Consider the following 20885-nt stretch of genomic DNA (forward strand, 5'->3'; position numbering starts at 1 on the left):
TTAAAAATTTTTTTTTTTACTTACCTCACTATTCTTAGCTTTGTATACTGTGCTAGGCTTTAATGGACTGGATTTAATTAACTTATGCATTTTGTTGCCTATATTGTTATAATTGCTTCCAATGTTTCCTCGTCTGTAAGTCGCTTTGGATAAAAACGTCTGCTAAATGACTAAATGTAAATTTTACGAAATGTGTAATGTCATGTGTAATGTGTAGTGTGTGGCCTTGAAATTTTAGCATGTCTACGTAATCTTGAATAAATGCTTCTTGAGACACACAGTGTTGCTTCTTTGCATGCATCAAACGAATTGTTTCTGGCTATATGCATCCATGCATCAGTTTGAGAGGGGTGGAAATGGGACACTTGGGGAACAAAACTGCCCCAAAAGTACCCCCACCCACTTTAAATACAGTTTTTTCTAAGTCAATTTGGTACATTTCTCAGATCCGATTTGAAATTCTCAAAACTTCTTGTTCAATCCTTACATCCTTGTGTCACTTGTGCACATCAAACAAGCATTTTCTCATTTCTTTGAACAAGTTGCAAATGCTTTGGTACATCCATTCAAGTGAATATGACACAATTCTGTGCAGATTCCTACATTATCAATTGCTTATGTCATGTTGATCAAAATGCATTATAATGGGTCTCTTTTGAAAAGTATAATCCCCCATGACATTTAAGCACTAGTTTTACAATATACAGTAAGTATACTTTAAGTAAACAGTGGCATTTTATTTTACTCAATTTAGTGTTTTGCATTACTAAATTCTTTCCACATAGGATTGCAAGACAACTTCAATGTGTTGCATACGGCCCCTTTTCACACCTAAACAGTCTTTTGGCACTCTCTACAGGGATCTCATCAGGATTCCCTCCCTCCTGCTTTTCCTCTGCTGTCTTGTCAGCACTCCCCCCCTCTGAGGAGCTCTCTCTTTTGAATTCCAACAGTGCCACAGACACTCTGTGTTCCACGCTTACATCCTGCTTGGACAACCTATGCCCTCCTACATCTGGACCAGCCCGTGCATCCCTGTCTGCCCCCTGGTTATGGGATGTACCACGTGAGCATCGCAACAGCCTCCAGTCAGCTGAGAGAAAATGGCCCAAGTCAAAAGACCATACTGACCTCTCTCTCTACCAGTCTCTTCTCTCTACTTTCTCCGTTGACGTCACCTCTGCAAAAACTGATTATAACCACTCGAAGATCAGCAACTCTCCTGACTCTCACACTCTTAAAAACCTTCTCTGCTCTCCTCTGTCCGCCTGCTCCCACACCTTCATCGGAGTTAACGGCTAATGATTTTGCATCGTTCTTCGTAAAGAAAACTACCGCCATCAACAGCCAGATTTCTACACCACCATCACCCGCCTTTTCTCCTCTGTCTGAAAATGATGTTTCCAAGGTCATTGGTTCCAACCACCCTACCACCTGCCCACTGGATTCCATCCCCACCCATCTCCTCCATGCCATCTCTCCAGCAGTTGTGCCTGGTCTGACCCACATCATCAACTCTTTGCTCACCACTGGGACATTTCCCACTGCGTTCAAAGAGGCCTGCATCACACTTCTACTGAAGAAACCCGCTCTCAACCTTACACTGCTAGAACACTACAGGCCGGTGTAGTGTGTGAAAATGCATATCTTCTGTCAAAATGTAGATGACCGATTTTAACCTCTAATTCTTTTCTGTCTTCTTAAAAACATTTTTTTTAGTTATCTCAATATTCTTTGCTTTGTATACTGTGCTAGGCTTTAATGGACAGGATTTAATTAACTTATGCATTTTGTTGCCTATATTGTTATAATTGCTTCCAATGTTTCCTCGTCTGTAAGTCGCTTTGGATAAAAACGTCTGCTAAATGACTAAATGTAAATTTTATGAAATGTGTAATGTCATGTGTAATGTGTAGTGTGTGGCCTTGAAATTTTAGCATGTCTACGTAATCATGAATAAATGCTTCTTGAGACACACAGTGTTGCTTCTTTGCATGCATCAAACAAATTGTTTCTGGCTATATGCATCCATGCATCAGTTTGAGAGGGGTGGAAATGGGACACTTGGGTGAAACAAAACTGCCCCAAAAGTACCCCCACCCACTTTAAATACAGTTTTTTCTAAGTCAATTTGGTACATTTCTCAGATCCGCTTTGAAATTCTCAAAACTTCTTGTTCAATTCTTACATCCTTGTGTCACTTGTGCACATCAAACAAGCATTTTCTCATTTCTTTGAACAAGTTGCAAATGCTTTGGTACATCCATGCAAGTGAATATGACACAATTCTGTGCAGATTCCTACATTATCAATTGCTTATGTCATGTTGATCAAAATGCATTATAATGGGTCTCTGTTGAGTAGTATAATCCCCCATGACCTTTAAGCACTAGTTTTACAATATACAGTAAGTATACTTTAAGTAAACAGTGGCATTTTATTTTACTCAATTTAGTGTTTTGCATTACTAAATTCTTTCCACATAGGATTGCAAGACAACTTCAATGTGTTGCATACGGCCCCTTTTCACACTGTAGCAAAGTTCGTAAGAAGGGAAGGAAGGAGGCGGGAACCGGCGAACATTCAAATAATAAAACTTTAATTAAACAAACAATAAACACGGAAGTTGCCGACAGCCACCTCACGGTAGACTGTCGGCCATAAAACATACATAAACTAAACACATTTCCGGGCCCGGTCCTCTCTCGTCAACAGTCCTGCCGAACATCCATTTAAGCTCCCAATCTCCTCCGTGATGAGATGCGGGACCGGTGCGCGCACAGCTGATTGCACTTATCACTCACGCCACCGGCCCCGCGTCACGGCTCTCGTCCCGCCTTCCTCACCACATACCCCCATCACCCCTTACAGGCCGGGGGGCACCCCCGAGACTGTACCTACTCCCCCCCCGGGGAGCCAGTCTCGGAGTCGGCAGCGCCTGGGGGTATGCACCGGCGAGACGAAAGAACGGAGACGGGAGCCCCCGGAGCGACAGGGACGAGAGAGGGGAGAGAGGAAAAGAAAAAAAAATTGTCCGGTTCCCTGACACGCTGTCACTCGGTCCTCAGCCCAGCCGAGAGGCTCTTCCTCGCGGTGCGATGCGGTAGTGCTGGACGTCGGGGGGACGGCCCGATACTCCTTCGCCTCCTGGCGGTTGGGTATGGCCCTCAGCGTGAGGGCAGCCAGCAGCGGGTCCCCCGTTTCCTGTTCCTCACCCTCATAGTTGTTGGACACAGGATTCCGGCCCACGGCCAACGGCGACGACCCCTCCGCTCCCTCCTTAAGGCCGCCATCCCACCTCGGCCCAGGAGCACGGCAGCGGGCTCTCCGTCCCAGACGATTTTTCTTGCTCCAGCACCACCGCCTCGGGCAGCGCGCCGGCGGACGTCCCTTGTCCGCGCTGCCCGAACTCCTCCGCACCACGATGCCTCTCGGCAGCGAGGGCTCTTCGACAGCATGCCCCTCCTTCCTCCCGGGTTTCGGCACCAATGTAGCAAAGTTCGTAAGAAGGGAAGGAAGGAGGCGGGAACCGGCGAACATTCAAATAATAAAACTTTAATTAAACAAACAATAAACACGGAAGTTGCCGACAGCCACCTCACGGTAGACTGTCGGCCATAAAACATACATAAACTAAACACATTTCCGGGCCCGGTCCTCTCTCGTCAACAGTCCTGCCGAACATCCATTTAAGCTCCCAATCTCCTCCGTGATGAGATGCGGGACCGGTGCGCGCACAGCTGATTGCACTTATCACTCACGCCACCGGCCCCGCGTCACGGCTCTCGTCCCGCCTTCCTCACCACACACACCTAAACAGTCTTTTGGCACTCTCTACAGGGATCTCATCAGGATTCCCTCCCTCCTGCTTTTCCTCTGCTGTCTTGTCAGCACTCCCCCCCTCTGAGGAGCTCTCTCTTTTGAATACCAACAGTGCCACAGACACTCTGTGTTCCACGCTTACATCCTGCTTGGACAACCTATGCCCTCCTACATCTGGACCAGCCCGTGCATCCCTGTCTGCCCCCTGGTTATGGGATGTACCACGTGAGCATCGCACCAGCCTCCAGTCAGCTGAGAGAAAATGGCCCAAGTCGAAAGACCATACTGACCTCTCTCTCTACCAGTCTCTTCTCTCTACTTTCTCCGTTGATGTCACCTCTGCAAAAACTGATTATAACCACTCGAAGATCAGCAACTCTCCTGACTCTCGCACACTCTTAAAAACCTTCTCTGCTCCCCTCTGTCCGCCTGCTCCCACACCTTCATCGGAGTTAACGGCTAATGATTTTGCATCGTTCTTCGTAAAGAAAACTACCGCCATCAACAGCCAGATTTCTACACCACCATCACCCGCCTTTTCTCCTCTGTCTGAAAATGATGTTTCCAAGGTCATTGGTTCCAACCACCCTACCACCTGCCCACTGGATTCCATCCCCACCCATCTCCTCCATGCCATCTCTCCAGCAGTTGTGCCTGGTCTGACCCACATCATCAACTCTTTGCTCACCACTGGGACATTTCCCACTGCGTTCAAAGAGGCCTGCATCACACCGCTACTGAAGAAACCCTCTCTCAACCTTACACTGCTAGAACACTACAGGCCGGTGTAGTGTGTGAAAATGCATATCTTCTGTCAAAATGTAGATGACCGATTTTAACCTCTAATTCTTTTCTGTCTTCTTAAAAATTTTTTTTTTTAGTTACCTCACTATTCTTAGCTTTGTATACTGTGCTAGGCTTTAATGGACTGGATTTAATTAACTTATGCATTTTGTTGCCTATATTGCTATAATTGCTTCCAATGTTTCCTTGTCTGTAAGTCGCTTTGGATAAAAACGTCTGCTAAATGACTAAATGTAAATTTAATGAAATGTGTAATGTCATGTGTAATGTGTAGTGTGTGGCCTTGAAATTTAAGCATGTCTACGTAATCATGAATAAATGCTTCTTGAGACACACAGTGTTGCTTCTTTGCATGCATCAAACAAATTGTTTCTGGCTATATGCATCCATGCATCAGTTTGAGAGGGGTGGAAATGGGACACTTGGGTGAAACAAAACTGCCCCAAAAGTACCCCCACCCACTTAAAATACAGTTCCCTTTCTGTCGGTCTCTCGACGTTGTGTCGAAGCCGACAGATGGGGTTCGCCCTTGAGAACCAATCATCTCTGACTATTTTGAAAAGGCCAATGAAATTGGCGAATGAAATTTGCATGCCGGGCTCCGCCCCCGGATATCCGGGTATAAAAGGGGAGCCGGCGTGCTCATTCATTCACCTTTTGTGCTTCGGAGCCTTCGCATCTGATGACATTCTTCGAATTGCCGGTTTCTACGACGCGGTGCAGCGGAGATTCCCCTGGGCGTCCTGGCAGTTCCTGAGGTATTTTTCTAAAAGAGCAATTTCCTCAGCGTGGCATTGCCCGCTGATCTCTTGGGTGCAGTACACTCATCGAGGACGGGGACGGACACGGTGGTTGCCGCAAGTGTTCGGGGGTCCGATCGCTGTGGCAGCCTCGTGGATTCGTCCTGCCCGCACGGCGCGCGGATGGCTATTCAGACGTTGCGTCACTGCGCGCGGATGGCTAGTCAGACGTTGCGTCACTGCGGGCGGACGGCTATTCAGACGTTGCGTCACGTTGGCTACGTTCTGTCAAGAGCAAGCCACCACCTCGTTTGCTTCCCATTCTGTGACCGCAGCGGCTACGGCCCTGCCGTCAGCGGCGGCGAGCAGCGAGGGTGATGTGGGGATTATCGTGAGCGTTAATCCGTCAGCCGGTCGGCTCGCGGACCGCTCGCGCCCCGTCTCGCTTGTTTAGCAGGTCCCCAAGGATGGTCCTAAGCCATCTTATTCCTCAGCCACGCGCTCGGACACGAGCCGTGGAGATGAGGTGTCTCTTGCAACATCGGAGCGCGACCTGCTGGCATCAGACTCTGGCGATTCCCTGAAGCTCCCTCCCTCGGGAGGTCGAGCACAGGTGAGAGCAGACGTCAAGATGTCAGCCATGCTCGCTCGGACCGCCGTGAGCGTCGGGTTGCGGTGCAGCCCTGGTGCTCGCGGCTGGGTACTCGCACATTGGGCCCGGCTCAAGTGCCAAGTTTTACCGAGCTGCATAAGGAGTTCAGTAAGACCTGGAGCGTCCCTTTCGGCGCGCTTCCGTCTAGCTGACTCTATCGCCCTCTCTTCCCTCGGGGCGGGGAGGCAGCTAGGGACTATGTCAATGCACCCTGGGTGGAGCATGCAGTCGCGGGTATCCGCAGACGGCGGCCACCTGGGGGGCTTGACCTAGACTCACCGTCCAGGGCATGTAAGGTCTCAACATCTCTGGTGTTGAGGCTGGCAGTGCCGTGGACCAAGCTGCCTCCACTCTTACGCATGGCCTTCCTGCAGGCCAGGGCGCTAAAGAGAGCCCCACGGGGTAAGACCGACCCAAGTAGTGCCGCCGCCGACTGGCCCTCCGGGGACCGCGGTGGCAGCGCAGGCTGGGTCGGACGATGTCCACATCAGTGGCCCGGAAAGATGCCTCGGACCCAATCTTGCGCAGGGGGGCGATGTCGAGAAAGGCCACTTTCCCGACTCCCCTCTCGCAAGGTCGGCTGATTGGTGGCGCTGTCAAGGACTGCTCCAGCAGCCTTTTGACAGTGTAGAAACAGACCGGCCTGCTGTGACCCGGCCGCCTTTCGGCCGTCGAGGTCTCGCACGTGGTCTGCCCCCAGCAGCCCTGGCCTTCTCCAGCGTCGACTCCGGTTCTGGTGCCCCCGCAGGTGGCCCCCCGGAGGAAGACGTTGAGAGGAGGACCACCTAGAGAGATTGAACCATCGGGCCCGACCCAGCCTGGGTTGCTGGATGGTCGGACTGGGGCGGTCCCTGCCGCGTCCCAAACACCTTCTGGGCCCCTTCAGTGTCGGGTCGCTGGACGGGCCCCCGCCTGCGTCGGCAGATCACTGCCTTCAAGTTGCTAGCTGTCCTGCTTGCACTGATGAGGCTCCGGCCTCTCGTGCAGAGCCAGCATACTGGCCCGGACAGCACGACCGGCGTAGCGTACTAAACCTCAGGGTGGCACTCGCTCGCTGCAGTCATCGCAACTCGCCCAAAACGCCTCCTCCCGTGGAGACAGCAGGTGGCAAAGCCCCTGCAGGTCACAGGCCCACCGGGTGTCCTGAACCAGACAGCCAAGCGCTCTCTCGTCAGTTGACACCCCGTGGGAAGTGATGACTCCACCCCTGCGGGCTGGCCTGGGTGTGGTTTGGGCGGGCACAGGGGGACCTGTCGCCTCCCTGAACACCACCCAGTACCGCTGGGCATTCCTTGGACGAGGACCCCCTCGACACGGAGGCCCTAGCGCGCAGCCTCCAGTGGAGACAGCAGGTGGCAAAGCCCCTGCAGGTCACATAACCACCGGGTGTCCTGAACCAGACAGCCAAGCGCTCTCTCATCAGTTGACGCCTCGTGGGAAGTGACGACTCCACCCCTGGTGGAGACAGCAGGTGGCAAGGCCCCTGCAGGTCACACGCCCACCGGGTGTCCTGAACCAGACAGCCAAGCGCTCTCTCGTCAGTTGACACCTCGTGCGAAGTGACGACTCCAGCACTGCGGCCGGCTTGGGTGTGGTTTGGGCGGGCACAGGTGGACCTGTTGCCTCCCTGAACACCCCCCAGTGCCGCTGGGCACTCCCTGGTCGAGGCTCCCCCCTCGACACGGAGGCCCTAGCGCGCAGCTGGCCGCGGGACAAGCGGAACTACGCTTCCCCCCAGTGAGCTTCATTGCGCAGGTCCTGTGCAAGGTCTGGGAAGGGAGTATCAAGTGCTGCTAGTTGCGCCTTACGGGCCCAACTACACTTGGTCCTCGGAGCTAATACTCCTGACGACAACTCCCCCTGGCCAAATCCCCTGGCGAAGGGCCTACTCGCAGGGGATGGACACGTTGTGGCGTTCGAGCCGGACCTCTGGGTCTGGCTCCTGGATGGGACGAGGAGTTCCTGGATGACCTACCCCCCTCAGTGGTGGAGACTGTCACTCAGGCAAGGGCCATGCCCACAAGGCTGGATGCCTTTAAGTGGCGCCCCTTCTCGTCCTGGTGCTCTTCTCGAGGAGAAGACCCGCGGAATTGCTCGCTCAGGAACGTGCTGTCCTATTGCAGGAGAGGCTGGGGAGTAATCTCCCCTTCCACATTGGAACGTGGGTACCCGCTGTCGCGGCTATCACGTACCAGTTGCTGGTGAGCCTCTGGGGCGGCATGACCTGATTATTAGGTTCCTCTAGGGCGCGAGGGGCTAACGCCTCGTCCGCGCCCCGTACCCTCTTGGGACCTTAAGGTGGACCTGTGGGTCCCCTTTTTTCGGGCCCTGCCGAGAGCCCCTTCCTCGTTCTGCGAGGGGGGTTGGCTCTCCTGCTGGGGCTCGAGTCCATCCAGAGGGTGAGGCACCTGCAAGCATTCCGTGTCCACCGATTGCCAAATTTCAGGCCCGGTGACTCTCACGTGATCCTGAGACCCCGGCCGACTTACGTGCCCAAAGTTCCGCCGCCCCCCTTTGGGACTAGGTGGTGAACTTGCAGGCGCTCCCACACCGGGAGAAAGACCCAACCTGTACGTGGGGTGTCCAGTAAGCGCATTGCGCCTCTACTCGAACCACACTGAGGGCTTCAAGGCCCTGAGCAGCTCTTGTCTGTTATGGAGGTCAGCAAAGGGAGTGCTGTATCCGAGGAGAGTTGTAGCGCTGGGTCGCACACGCCGTCACTACGGCGTGCCGATCCTAGCCCGTGCCCATTTGAGTGACGGTACACTCCGCTCGGGGTGTGACCTCCTCGTGGGCATCGGCTTAGTGCGCCTCTCTGGCAGACATCTGTAGAGCTGCGGGTTGGGCTACGCTATACCTCGCAGAGGCTTGCAACCTCCGTGGGGAGTCGGCAGCTCGAGTCTTGCCAGCAGGTGAGACCAGCAGTCGTGGGGCGTACGCCTGCGCATAGCGCCATTCCCCTTCTGAGGTGGACCAGTGCGCTATGGGCTGCCTCCCTTCTTTCCCCAAGGGTGAAGAATAGGCAGTCCGTCCATCCATCAATAGCACTCAGGGCGGCGGGCTCGGCGGAGCAGCCCTGCCGCCTATGGCCGGGTATCAAGCTGAGTTATTACATATAGCTCTAACCGGACCTAGTGCCCCACACGTAGTAACCCCCCACTAGGGTGGTTCCGTCTGAGATGTCGTCATGAGATGGTTCCCCGCGTGGCAACCCATGACCTCCCCAGGTGGACATCCACCTTGCGGCATTCCGCACATACCTCCCATGAGTTCTCCCCTATTTGGTGAGACCATGTTGGTGTCTCCACTGTATTCCCCCCTAGGGTGGGAAGTGGTCTCCGTAGCGCACGTCCTCATTGAAGGAACAGCGCTTACCCAGTAGCCCTACGACTGGATGGCCCTCGCCAATGGGGCCGTCTGAGTTGGCAGAGGGCAGGGGCTACTCATCTTTGCCAAAAGCTCTGGGAGCCCCTGCCTGCCCACTGGAAGGTTACAAATTTCGCGATAGCGCTCACGTGTGGCTCGCCCAGGCCGGTCAACGTCGCTTCGCTAGAGATTGTGACGCGGCTAGTGCCGTGGCGTTTTCCATAGGAACCCCATCTGTCGGCTTCGACACAACGTCGAGAGACCGACAGAAAGGGAACGTCTCGGTTACGTATGTAACCTCTGTTCCCTGATGGAGGGAACAAGACGTTGTGTCCTTCTTGCCACGACAATAGCCGTCCGCTGCAGCAGTCACGAGATGCTCTCAGGCTCCTCAGCACAAAAGGTGAATGAATGAGCACGCCGGCTCCCCTTTTATACCCGGATATCCGGGGGCGGAGCCCGGCATGCAAATTTCATTCGCCAATTTCATTGGCCTTTTCAAAATAGTCAGAGATGATTGGTTCTCAAGGGCGAACCCCATCTGTCGGCTTCGACACAACGTCTTGTTCCCTCCATCAGGGAACAGAGGTTACATACGTAACCGAGACGTTTTTTCTAAGTCAATTTGGTACATTTCTCAGATCCGATTTGAAATTCTCAAAACTTCTTGTTCAATCCTTACATCCTTGTGTCACTTGTGCACATCAAACAAGCATTTTCTCATTTCTTTGAACAGGTTGCAAATGCTTTGGTACATCCATGCAAGTGAATATGACACAATTCTGTGCAGATTCCTACATTATCAATTGCTTATGTCATGTTGATCAAAATGCATTATAATGGGTCTCTGTTGAATAGTATAATCCCCCATGACATTTAAGCACTAGTTTTACAATATACAGTAAGTATACTTTAAGTAAACAGTGGCATTTTATTTTACTCAATTTAGTATTTTGCATTACTAAATTCTTTCCACATAGGATTGCAAGACAACTTCAATGTGTTGCAGACGGCCCCTTTTCACACCTAAACAGTCTTTTGGCACTCTCTACAGGGATCTCATCAGGATTCCCTCCCTCCTGCTTTTCCTCTGCTGTCTTGTCTGCACTCCCCCCCTCTGAGGAGCTCTCTCTTTTGAATACCAACAGTGCCACAGACACTCTGTGTTCCACGCTTACATCCTGCTTGGACAACCTATGCCCTCCTACATCTGGACCAGCCCGTGCATCCCTGTCTGCCCCCTGGTTATCGGATGTACCACGTGAGCATCGCACCAGCCTCCAGTCAGCTGAGAGAAAATGGCCCAAGTCAAAAGACCATACTGACCTCTCTCCTGACTCTCACACACTCTTAAAAACCTTCTCTGCTCTCCTCTGTCCGCCTGCTCCCACACCTTCATCGGAGTTAACGGCTAATGATTTTGCATCGTTCTTCTTAAATAAAATTACCGCCATCAACAGCCAGATTTCTACACCAACATCACCTGCCTTTTCTCCTCTGTCTGAAAATGATGTTTCCAAGGTCATTGGTTCCAACCACCCTACCACCTGCCCACTGGATTCCATCCCCACCCATCTTCTCCATGCCATCTCTCCAGCAGTTGTGCCTGGTCTGACCCACATCATCAACTCTTTGCTCACCACTGGGACATTTCCCACTGCGTTCAAAGAGGCCTGCATCACACCGCTACTGAAGAAACCCACTCTCAACCTTACACTGCTAGAACACTACAGGCAGGTGTAGTGTGTGAAAATGCATATCTTCTGTCAAAATGTAGATGACTGATTTTAACCTCTAATTCTTTTCTGTCTTCTTAAAAAAATATTTTTTTTACTTACCTCACTATTCTTAGCTTTGTCTACTGTGCTAGGCTTTAATGGACTGGATTTAATTAACTTATGCATTTTGTTGCCTATATTGTTATAATTGCTTCCAATGTTTCCTCGTCTGTAAGTCCTTTGGATAAAAAACGTCTGCTAAATGACTAAATGTAAATTTTATGAAATGTGTAATGTCATGTGTAGTGTGTAGTGTGTGGCCTTGAAATTTTAGCATGTCTACGTAATCATGAATAAATGCTTCTTGAGACACACAGTGTTGCTTCTTTGCATGCATCAAACAAATTGTTTCTGGCTATATGCATCCATGCATCAGTTTGAGAGGGGTGGAAATGGGACACTTGGGTGAAACAAAACTGCCCCAAAAGTACCCCCACCCACTTTAAATACAGTTTTTTCTAAGTCAATTTGGTACATTTCTCAGATCCGATTTGAAATTCTCAATACTTCTTGTTCAATCCTTACATCCTTGTGTCACTTGTGCACATCAAACAAGCATTTTCTCATTTCTTTGAACAAGTTGCAAATGCTTTGGTACATCCATGCAAGTGAATATGACACAATTCTGTGCAGATTCCTACATTATCAATTGCTTATGTCATGTTGATCAAACTGCATTATAATGGGTCTCTGTTGAATAGTATAATCCCCCATGACATTTAAGCACTAGTTTTACAATATACAGTAAGTATACTTTAAGTAAACGGTGGCATTTTATTTTACTCAATTTAGTGTTTTGCATTACTAAATTCTTTCCACATAGGATTGCAAGACAACTTCAATGTGTTGCAGACGGCCCCTTTTCACACCTAAACAGTCTTTTGGCACTCTCTACAGGGATCTCATCAGGATTCCCTCCCTCCTGCTTTTCCTCTGCTGTCTTGTCTGCACTCCCCCCCTCTGAGGAGCTCTCTCTTTTGAATACCAACAGTGCCACAGACACTCTGTGTTCCACGCTTACATCCTGCTTGGACAACCTATGCCCTCCTACATCTGGACCAGCCCGTGCATCCCTGTCTGCCCCCTGGTTATCGGATGTACCACATGAGCATCGCACCAGCCTCCAGTCAGCTGAGAGAAAATGGCCCAAGTCAAAAGACCATACTGACCTCTCTCCTGACTCTCACACACTCTTAAAAACCTTCTCTGCTCTCCTCTGTCCGCCTGCTCCCACACCTTCATCGGAGTTAACGGCTAATGATTTTGCATCGTTCTTCGTAAAGAAAACTACCGCCATCAACAGCCAGATTTCTACACCACCATCACCCGCCTTTTCTCCTCTGTCTGAAAATGATGTTTCCAAGGTCATTGGTTCCAACCACCCTACCACCTGCCCACTGGATTCCATCCCCACCCATCTCCTCCATGCCATCTCTCCAGCAGTTGTGCCTGGTCTGACCCACATCATCAACTCTTTGCTCACCACTGGGACATTTCCCACTGCGTTCAAAGAGGCCTGCATCACACCGCTACTGAAGAAACTCACTCTCAACCTTACACTGCTAGAACACTACAGGCAGGTGTAGTGTGTGAAAATGCATATCTTCTGTCAAAATGTAGATGACTGATTTTAACCTCTAATTCTTTTCTGTCTTCTTAAAAAAATATTTTTTTTACTTACCTCACTATTCTTAGCTTTGTATACTGTGCTAGGCTTTAATGGACTGGATTTAATTAACTTATGCATTTTGTTGCCTATATTGTTATAATTGCTTCCAATGTTTCATCGTCTGTAAGTTGCTTTGGATAAAAACGTCTGCTAAATGACTAAATGTAAATTTTATGAAATGTGTAATGTCATGTGTAGTGTGTAGTGTGTGGCCTTGAAATTTTAGCATGTCTACGTAATCATGAATAAATGCTTCTTGAGACACACAGTGTTGCTTCTTTGCATGCATCAAACAAATTGTTTCTGGCTATATGCATCCATGCATCAGTTTGAGAGGGGTGGAAATGGGACACTTGGGTGAAACAAAACTGCCCCAAAAGTACCCCCACCCACTTTAAATACAGTTTTATCTAAGTCAATTTGGTACATTTCTCAGATCCGATTTGAAATTATCAAAACTTCTTGTTCAATCCTTACATCCTTGTGTCACTTGTGTACATCAAACAAGCATTTTCTCATTTCTTTGAACAAGTTGCAAATGCTTTGGTACATCCATGCAAGTGAATATGACACAATTCTGTGCAGATTCCTACATTATCAATTGCTTATGTCATGTTGATCAAAATGCATTATAATGGGTCTCTGTTGAATAGTATAATCCCCCATGACATTTAAGCACTAGTTTTACAATATACAGTAAGTATACTTTAAGTAAACAGTGGCATTTTATTTTACTCAATTTAGTGTTTTGCATTACTAAATTCTTTCCACATAGGATTGCAAGACAACTTCAATGTGTTGCAGACGGCCCCTTTTCACACCTAAACAGTCTTTTGGCACTCTCTACAGGAATCTCATCAGGATTCCCTCCCTCCTGCTTTTCCTCTGCTGTCTTGTCTGCACTCCCCCCCTCTGAGGAGCTCTCTCTTTTGAATACCAACAGTGCCACAGACACTCTGTGTTCCACGCTTACATCCTGCTTGGACAACCTATGCCCTCCTACATCTGGACCAGCCCGTGCATCCCTGTCTGCCCCCTGGTTATCGGATGTACCACGTGAGCATCGCACCAGCCTCCAGTCAGCTGAGAGAAAATGGCCCAAGTCAAAAGACCATACTGACCTCTCTCCTGACTCTCACACACTCTTAAAAACCTTCTCTGCTCTCCTCTGTCCGCCTGCTCCCACACCTTCATCGGAGTTAACGGCTAATGATTTTGCATCGTTCTTCGTAAAGAAAATACCGCCATCAACAGCTAGATTTCTACACCAACATCACCTGCCTTTTCTCCTCTGTCTGAAAATGATGTTTCCAAGGTCATTGGTTCCAACCACCCTACCACCTGCCCACTGGATTCCATCCCCACCCATCTCCTCCATGCCATCTCTCCAGCAGTTGTGCCTGGTCTGACCCACATCATCAACTCTTTGCTCACCACTGGGACATTTCCCACTGCGTTCAAAGAGGCCTGCATCACACCGCTACTGAAGAAACCCACTCTCAACCTTACACTGCTAGAACACTACAGGCAGGTGTAGTGTGTGAAAATGCATATCTTCTGTCAAAATGTAGATGACTGATTTTAACCTCTAATTCTTTTCTGTCTTCTTAAAAAAATATGTTTTTTACTTACCTCACTATTCTTAGCTTTGTCTACTGTGCTAGGCTTTAATGGACTGGATTTAATTAACTTATGCATTTTGTTGCCTATATTGTTATAATTGCTTCCAATGTTTCCTCGTCTGTAAGTCGCTTTGGATAAAAAACGTCTGCTAAATGACTAAATGTAAATTTTATGAAATGTGTAATGTCATGTGTAGTGTGTGGCCTTGAAATTTTAGCATGTCTACGTAATCATGAATAAATGCTTCTTGAGACTATTGGACTTTTTGAAACTCGAGTCCTGCGTGTTCAAAATTTGAAGAAAAGTCAAAGAGATCGTTTTCCCAATAAGTTTAAATAGAATTTATTATCAGATGTAAAAGCTTCTTCCAGCTGGGAGTTGTCTCTCAAACATATACACGAGCGAACAACCGAATACACACTTCTGGGTTACAAGTATTTATAAAATATGTGACGTCGATTCTCTCTTCGGGCTCCTCCCCTTCATCGGGCGGGCGTTCAATCCTCCGGAACCAATCAACTCGGGACATGTAAATCTGACTCCATTCTCCCCCAACTATTGGCTCCTGCAAAACATTTTGAAAATAGCCAGTCCTGCCGGGAGATGCGATTGACGCACACACACACACATACACTCACACACTTGTTATCTGAGACCCTGCTTCTGCATTCCTCAGAGCTCGTGTTACACACTTCTGCCAACTAGTTTTCAAGACAAAAACCCAGCACAGCATGGACATACTCATATCATTATATTTAACAGTAAACATGAATTTATAATACATAAAACATCATAATCCCAATAACCCCTCTCTTGACCTCGACAGAGGTCAAAATTCTTGGTCCTCCGTGTCGTCAGTATAGCTGGATAACAATGGCATATTAAATGGTTTTGGGCTTTCCGGTCTCTCAATAGCTGAAACTATTAAACGATTACACAGTGATCTAAGGCAAGGAATGCAACAACAACCACACGTAATCAAAATTGCTATGAATACCCCTATAGACATCACAATAGACATTACTATTGCTTTCCATCTTCCCAATGTTTTGTCTAGCCAATCTCCTATAGGATTATTTACTCCTGAATGTTCCTTCATTTCTATAGACAAAGTTTTCAAACCTTCCAATGCCCTCGTCACTGATCCGTCTGGGGCAGTATTATTGGGAATGTACGTACAACAAAGATCACCAAACATTACACATACTCCTCCCTTCTCTGCCAACAGCATGTCCAGAGCCATACGGTTCTGTATAGCCATCAGTGAAGTTGGTGCTAGCTGCTCCGCTAAACCATCTACGGCATCCCTTGTCATATTTGCTAACCTCATCACATTATAATGCACATAATTAATCCTATCTACATTCTTGTTTGGGGTGACTGGAAAAAGAGCAGCTATTATGGGTATATTCTCAAAACCTGCTGCCACTTGGTTCGCTAGCTTATATTCATCCGGCACACCTCGTGGAATGCCTATCGCATCAATGTATGTCGGGCTATTTAATGATAAATCTACACTTGAACCTATTGCTCTCTGTTTAATGATATGTCTCCTACGTCTTCTTGTCAATGTTGCTGAATTTATGGTTTCCGTTCTGACTGCTCTGTCACCTATCAGAGTTATTGGGGCTCCCAGTCTTACCAAAGCACACACTCCCTTTGCCTTCTCAGGTATCCTAGTAAACAATCTTCGATCTCCACAATAATAATACAAACCTGCTCTAGCCCACGTACCTATTTCAGTCCCATTATCTACTATGATCTGATCACACCACTCCTTATTTATCTCCCCCAGGTTGCTGGTTGGTGATAGACGTTTAATATCAAAACAGGTATAATTTGCTTTCTTTGGTGTAAATGGACCTGCCCGTGAAAGGTTGGTTATTGGTGGGAATATTGCTGCCAATGTGGTACAATTTTTTGGACTGGCCATCCGTGTCAATGCCAGCATACACTCATAGCCCCACGTATCATTTTGGTACAACGGGGCTGGTTCAATATATAAATGGGGTCTTGCATTAGCACATCCTACACAATCATCCAACCTCTGTTCTCTGGCTGTGGTAATTATCCATTCCAGCCACAAATTATTTTCCCCATATCCTGTAGCTCTCTCTATCATATCTTCTGGTTTTAACATGGTGTAATCTATTTCCACCACTCCATTCTTTTGTCCTACCGATAATGGCCCAGCTATTGTCTCATTTCTTTCCTCCTCAGGTGAACTGTCAACAACAAATTTTATTACTGCTTTTTTATCTGTTCCTGGGCTGTGCACCCCCATTATAAGGAAAAACTCCCCTGTATAATTGGCTGATCCCATTCTGGTAGATATTGAAAGGGTGAGTGGATTTTGGCTTGCACTATAATCTCTTTGTATTTTGAAATCAAATTTTGCCGAGGTACGGGTCCAAAGGCTTGGTTCTTTCGGGGTCCAACCACCGGGATACGCTATTACTTTATTCCATGACGGACACCATTCACCCCTATAGGTTTGCCTAGACTGGTACGCCTTACAAACACTATCCATATTCCCGTCCGTACATACATATATATTGTACCCCCTCCAAGAGCTATTTTTTCCCCCACAATTTATGACAGCGCATAGGTCGAAAGTAAATGATGTAGTCTTACCCCAAACATAGTTAATTACGAGTTGTTCACACGGTAACCTCGTATCGGCTATGGCTTTTTTGTGTCTCGATTTTGATATGGTGTTGTTGCTTTCCTGACCCTTAGTTAGGCTAAAAATTATTCCTACTATAACTCCTGAAATTATTAATAGGATCCCCGACAGCTTACAGTTTTCCCACAGCTTCATCTTGTTGCCCTCTCTTGGACTTTAAAGGAATAATAAACACACTCTTGGAAATTTAAATGGTTAAACACACAGTATACTTAATGGGAATATGCAATTAAGGAAAAATATATGGTTAAAATCAAACAAAATAAAATGGTAAGGAATGACAATATCAAAATCACAATAGCAATATAAAGGTATAAAAAATAGTAAATATTAAAAAATATGAAAAACAATAGATATGAAAACAATAGATAAACAATAGATATGAAAATAATAAATATGAAAATCACAATAAGAACAATATATAATATGGTTATAAAGAATATATGGTAATACGTATTTCCACCTCCGTGAGTATTCACTCAAAATTTATTGCACTTTTGGAAAATGATTCTACCGTCCTTCTCTTTGGTCACAGCACATTCACCTGGGACACCTGTCTTGTGAACGATTTGCAATTGTTATTGTACTGGTGGTGTTGTGATTTCACCTGTGGCTTCTTCAGCCTCTGATTCTCCTTCCCTCTCTTGGACCTGTCTACGCAGGTCCACCCGTGTCTCTGCAAGATCCCTTGAGGGGGGGTCACAAGCTACACAGGAGGTTAAATGAAACCAAGTGTCACCCTTGCCCTGCAATCGAACACAGTGTGATGTCCTCGCTGTCACCCTATGGGGTTTCGACCACCTCGGCTCATTCCACTTTCTCCTGAACGTCCTCAGCCTCACCCACTGTACCGTCGTTGGAGGGGGGTCTGCTGCTGGAGATGGATTGACCTGGCATGAAAAAGTCTTAATGAGAGCAGTCAGTTTATCAAAATAGACAGCGTGAGATAATGGTGTCACAATGGCATCCGACAGTGCATTCCGTGGCCCTGGAAACTGGCGACCTGTAAATAATTCAAAAGGGGTGAATCCTGTGATTCGGTTAACAGATGATCTTACTGACATTAAGGCCAATGGCAAAGCTGACAACCAATTTAGTTTTGTCTGTGCACAGATTTTAGCCAATTTGAGTTTTAGTGTGAGATTCATTCGTTCAACCTTACCTTGGCTGGCAGGATGCCAGACTGCACCAAATGCATGTTTGAGGCCTAGGGCCTTTTCGACGACTCGCAAATGTTCATTCTTAAAATGGCTGCCATTATCTGATCGTAAACGCCGGGCGAAACCATAGCGCGGAATATAATGGTTAATCAAACATTTTATCACCGCCGTACTGTCTTCTCTGCCTACAGGATAAGCTTCAGGCCATCCAGTGAAATAGTCTACGATTACCAGAAGATAACGCTTACCCTGTATCCTCGTGATCATGTCTGTGAAATCAATCACGATTTCGTCCCCCGGACCACCGGTCAAAGGAAACGAACCCCTTGTTGGTTTAATCGTCGGTTTAACGTTATATCCCTGACAAACTTCACACGTGCTCACATGTGCTGAGACCATAGCTTTTAAAAAAGGATGCCACCAGTATTCAAGCGCTCTCATCATCTGTTTGTCCCCGACATGGCTCACTCCATGAACCTCTACCATGATGGAATGACACAGACTCGCTGGGAGCGCCGGACGTCCATCCGGAGCTTGCCACAGTCCGTCAGAGGCACGAACAGCTCCATGTTGTGCCCACACAGAGACTTCTTCAGGGGTACAGCGCTGATGCTCTTTACAAAGGTATTCCCTTGTGAATCTCGGCAATAAATCATTAGATGTTCTTTCTGATGTGCACATCATCTGCGAGGACACATAACCAGCAGCAGCTTTTGCCGCCAAGTCTGCTGCGTCATTGCCTCTGCTCAAAGAGCTATCCACCTTAGAGTGACCAGCGCATTTAATCACTGCCACCTCTGAGGGGATCATCAGAGCCTCTAAAAGGTCTCTGGCTTCACATGCATGTGTTATTGGTCGACCTGACGAAGTGATAAAGCCACAACGTTTCCACAACGGCATTTCTACGTGTACAGCTGTAACAACATAAGCAGAGTCAGTATAGATGTTTACACGGTGTCCACCAGTATGTCGCAAGGCTTTGATCACTGCTATCATTTCTGCCCTCTGTGCTGACTGCTTCCCCTCTAACCTTGCTGCATCCCTCGTAATCATCTCCTGTCCTACCTGCTCTACCACTGCATAAGCCGCTTTCAAACTTCCGTCCTCCGCCCTGAAACAGCACCCGTCAGTGAACAAAGTCATGACTGGCTCAGGGCCAGTCAATGGTTTTGCAAACAAACCTGGTCTGACCACTGATGCCCTCTCTGTGATCGGTGCACAGTCGTGTGGTTTTCCCTCCTCCACCAAATCTGCCATGTTAATGCCCTCATGCGTGTATATGATATGGTCGGCGAGCAAAATTGCTGCAATGCGTCGCTGTCGTAAAGGGGAAAATGTGAATGATTCAGAATTAACAAAAGATGCGATTGAATGCGTGGTTAAAACAATTAGGTGGTGGCCCATAACGATGTGAGACGTTTTCTTCACTATCTTTGCCAATCCTGCGACAAACCTGCTGCATGGTGGCTGTCTTTGTTCCACACTGTCCAACAACATGCTAACATACATCAACACTTTTCTGCCCCCCTGGTCTTTTTGATAAAGTACCCCATGTGCACTTGACCCTGTCTCAGAGACGTTTAATTGAAATGGTGATCTGTAATCGGCACTGCTGAGATTAGCTGCATGTGCCATCTGTTGTTTCAGGTTAATGAACGTCCGTTCAGCTTCCTGTGTCCACTCAATGTCTGCTCTCAAATTCTTCATACCCTGTTGTTTTACAAGATCTCTCAAAGGGGCTGTTAATGAAACATACATTGGAATATAATGTCTACTATACCCTGTTAGGCCTAGAAATGACAACATCTCTTTAACCGTGGTTGGTTTTGGATGACTCAGAATTCCTCGTCTATGGGCTACAGTTAGCGTGGAGCCCTCTGGGGTGATCATGCGACCTAGAAATGTAACACAAGGTCTGCAAAATTGCAGCTTTTCCTTGCTTACCTTGAAGCCACTTTTGTGTAATTGTCTTAACACAGCTTCGCTCCCCTCCAGGCATCCTTGCTCTGTTTTGGCTGCCAAAAGGAGGTCATCAACATACATGATCAACACACAGTCTCCAGGCAAACTACAGTCCTGTAATTGTTGTTTTAATGCATGGTTAAAAATTCCTGGTGATAAAACAAACCCCTGGGGTAATCTGTTGTAAGAATATTGACAACCTTTGTATGTAAAAGCCACACACGCCTTGCATTCCTCTGCTAAAGGGATACAGAAAAATGCGTTAGCCAAATCAATACATGAAAACCACTTGTGCTCAGGTGTTATCACAGAGAGTGCAGTATACGGATTAGGCACTGTTAACGATGGTGTAGCCACAACAGCATTGATTGCTCTCAAATCATGTACCAACCTGTACTTATTCGTGCCTGGTTTCGGCACCGGAAAAATAGGTGTGTTCCACCTAGATTTGTATGGTGTAATAACACCCCTCTCTAGGAGACCTTTTACTGTTGCGGCCACACCCTCGTCCGCCTCAGGTTTGTTGCGGTATTGTGGAATCCAGATGGGGTCAGGTGTGCTTAACTGAAAGTAAACTGGAGACATGTTACAAAAACCTACATCTGTTGGGCCCTGAGACCAAA

Source organism: Barbatula barbatula (assembly GCF_947034865.1).
Source record: "Barbatula barbatula genome assembly, chromosome: 18".
In the NCBI taxonomy this organism is placed as follows: Eukaryota; Metazoa; Chordata; class Actinopteri; order Cypriniformes; family Nemacheilidae; genus Barbatula; species Barbatula barbatula.